Consider the following 3,375-nt stretch of genomic DNA (forward strand, 5'->3'; position numbering starts at 1 on the left):
AGCATGTAATCAAAGTCAAAGTCAGCTTTATCATCAAAAACCATATGTACAGCTCATACACAGGAATTTGAAATTGCAGTGCTCTCACGGCCCTCAGTGTACACGAAACAACATAAAGAGAAAAAGGGCAAGAACCTCGTGTGCAAGTGGGGTAGGGGAGTCACTGAAAGGGCGATGTTGGAGGTTCAGAGTTTTGTATGTGTAGCAAGTACATAAGGTAAGCTAAATTGAGTTAGTTATGAGTAGTTGACCTAATTCAGAAGATATCAGATTCGGCTCTGGGAGGTGAGTGAAGTATAATAAACATACAACCACAACAGGTATTGTGATTACGGTTGTTATTTACAGTGAAAATAAAGTGCAATTACCAAATACCAATATTTACAGAATCTGCAGACAGGACAAGATAAAACATAATTCAAGCTTGTAAAATATCAGCTGCACAATGGTGCAGCAACCTCCTCCAACCCCCGGCAGACAATGTCCATAAAATTGCTATTTCATGATTGATATAAATCCAATGCGCATGACAGTCTGTAACAGATTGAACTTGGAAGTGTGATGATCAGAACTGAGATCCCAAGACTGAGATCCCAGAAGTGAGATTCAGAGGACTGAAAACCAGGGGGGGAGAGTGTAGGCCACAGCAGCCTCCTACCAGACCGCAGGAAGTTGTAGCTGGGGTTCTGGCTCGTTGGGCCTAGCTCGCCATCCAAAGTAGTGGTGTCGCTGTGGTCTCCCCAAGGCACCACTAGCCTGCACTATAATCACAGGACCACTATTAGCAAAATTCATCTAAATTTCCCAAGCTAACTTTAGTTCCAGTGTACACAATAAGGTTCATGAGAAAATACCACTATACAACAAATACATATCCAACCATTATAATAAATTAAAATAAATGACAATCTCTAATAACAAAACTACAGCCACATAGAGTGAGAGTAGTAGTAATGTGGTAGGCCTCAGCCTTAGCTATCCCATCAGCTAATAGCACTGGCATACTGATACGGGTTACAAACACAAACAGACATTCAGACTCAACTCACCATTCACTACGTGCGATGTCACATACGAGCCCCCACGCATCTACCCGCGGCGATATCAAAGTACTGTTGAACGCAATCCACAATTAATTCAAAGACAAGAAGATAATAAACAGCGAAGAGCGTTCGCCCACGTACCTGTTGCTTCCATCCGCTACCGCCTCTCCCCCGCATCTTTTCGAGGCGACAACCCGGAAGGCATATATTAGTGCCACCCGAATGTGATTGGTCACAACAGGCACGTGCAGACTCGCGGCGTGGCGTGCGTCATGACGCATCGCGATGCCTTCACGGACACGCTCCGATTGGAATTTAAGATTTCGATTCAGATTTTTATATGGGTTACATCCTCCCCGCCTTAACCCATGCACGTCCCGTCGCATGTTAAACGCTAGACAACGTGAACAGACGAAGGACGGCTAGCATTATGGCCCAATGCATTGGAAAGACTATGCAACATCGTTTGGACAACGGAAATCAAAGGATTGCCACGAGTGAAATAGTGAAGTCGGTCAGGCGGTGCTCTTTGTCGTTGTGAACGTCTTAACCCGTCACCTATGTCAGTGTCCTGCTCAATAACACTGGACTCTTCAGGAGAATCCTCAACAGCAACGACAGGAATGTTGACAAGTATGTCTCCATTTCCAGGTAAGTTTTCAGGTAAACTATTTCTGTTTTCAGAGTGACTCTCAACAAGTTCAAGTAGGATGTCTTCCACATCAGAGCCAGATTGCTCACCGCCAGACTCTACTGCAGGAGGAAGAACACTGGACACAGAGGCTGATTCTCCTTGCACTTCCACTTCAACTGAGGGATCCAAAATCAGTGGTTCTAGGCTCCCACCATCAGATGAATCTGGAAAATGATTCTGTTTTTCCACAGTGAAGTGCAACGTTGGAGGATTAACATATAATGAAACCAAGCTTCCTGTATCCTCATCCTCAACCAGAGGTTCTGGGAAGGAATTTAAATCCGGGCTCTGCTGCCGAGTTCTTGGTCTGTGAGGAAGTGATTGCTCTGGTGATTCCAAGTTAACCTCACTGTCCGTGAGGAAGCCGCATGGTAGGAGGAGGTCGCGGTGAAGGGTCCGCATAGGTCCATCGCTGTTCTCAGTTTTTTACCTTATAGACCGGGAGATCCCCAGCCCGATGGACAACCACATAAACTTCTTCCTCCCATTTATCTGAAAGTTTATGCTTCCCTCGAAGGCGGACATTCCTCACAAGCACACGATCACCTGGTTCCAGTGCTGATGGTATCACACGGTTGTCAAAGCGTGCTTTATTTCGATCGGCAGCCTTTGTAGCGTTCCTGGAGGCAATGCTGAAACTTTCCTCCAATCTTGATTTGAGTGATTTAATGTACTGTGAGTGACTCTTTTGCTTAGACTCCCGCAGTGGCAAATTGAACACCAGGTCCACAGGCAAACGAGGTGTTCTACCGAACATGAGTTCGTAAGGAGTAAACCCTGTAACCTCGTTCCTGGTGCAGTTATAGGCGTGAACCAGCGGTTTCACATGCTCTTTCCACCTCATTTTTTGCTTTGTTTCCAAAGTCCCCAACATTGCCAGCAACGTTCTATTAAATCGCTCCACTGGATTTCCCCTTGGATGGTAAGGGGTTGTACGGCTCTTCCGAATGCCTGCAAACTCACACAATTCTTTTATTAGTCTCGACTCAAAATCCCGCCCTTGGTCGGTATGAATTCGCTCAGGAATGCCATAGTAAACGATATAATTCTCCCATAGACACTTCGCCACAGTTCTTGCCTTTTGATTGGGTGTTGGAATGGCAACAGCGAATTTAGTGAAATGGTCAGTCAGGACTAAGATATCACGAGTGCCACTAGCATCAGGTTCAAGCGTAAGGAAATCCATACACAAGAGCTCAAGTGGTCGCGATGTTTTTATGCTGACAAGTGGAGCAGCTTTTTCTGGCAAGGCTTTTCGGCACACACAGCGGCCACAAGTCTTGATCTTCTGCTCAACATCCTTTGCCATTTTGGGCCAGTAGAATCTCGTGCGGACAAGGTCGAGTGTACGCTCAATCCCCATATGGCCCATATCCTCATGGAGACTTTTCAGGACTGATGGTCGAAGCTCTTCTGGAAGGACAAGCTGGTATGAAAGGTCTTCATTGTCCCGTCTCCTCCTGTACAGAACTCCATCCACCAACTCCAACCTGGACCATTCTCTGAGCAGGAACGGAAGTTCAGAGAGCTCAGCTCTGGCTGTTGGTGGAATCCTCTCTCCCGTCTCAAGCTGGTGAATAAGCTCTCGAATACAGGGATCTGTGTGTTGTTTCTCTTTGATGTTAAGAGTAGAAACGA

The 3,375-nt window shown here is 46.0% G+C and overlaps 1 long non-coding RNA gene across 1 annotated transcript; it reads right to left on the bottom strand.

The window, feature by feature from the left end:
- Positions 1–321: 321 nt before the first annotated feature.
- On the bottom strand, positions 322–2,136 carry LOC112842526 (uncharacterized). The gene is made up of 3 exons (XR_003214338.1): positions 1,185–2,136; positions 1,050–1,112; positions 322–761 (listed from the first exon to the last, which is right to left on the bottom strand). It is a non-coding gene; the product is annotated as an uncharacterized LOC112842526 (long non-coding RNA).
- Positions 2,137–3,375: the final 1,239 nt, after the last annotated feature.

This window comes from Oreochromis niloticus, linkage group LG15, assembly GCF_001858045.2.
Source record: "Oreochromis niloticus isolate F11D_XX linkage group LG15, O_niloticus_UMD_NMBU, whole genome shotgun sequence".
NCBI classification, from domain to species: Eukaryota; Metazoa; Chordata; class Actinopteri; order Cichliformes; family Cichlidae; genus Oreochromis; species Oreochromis niloticus.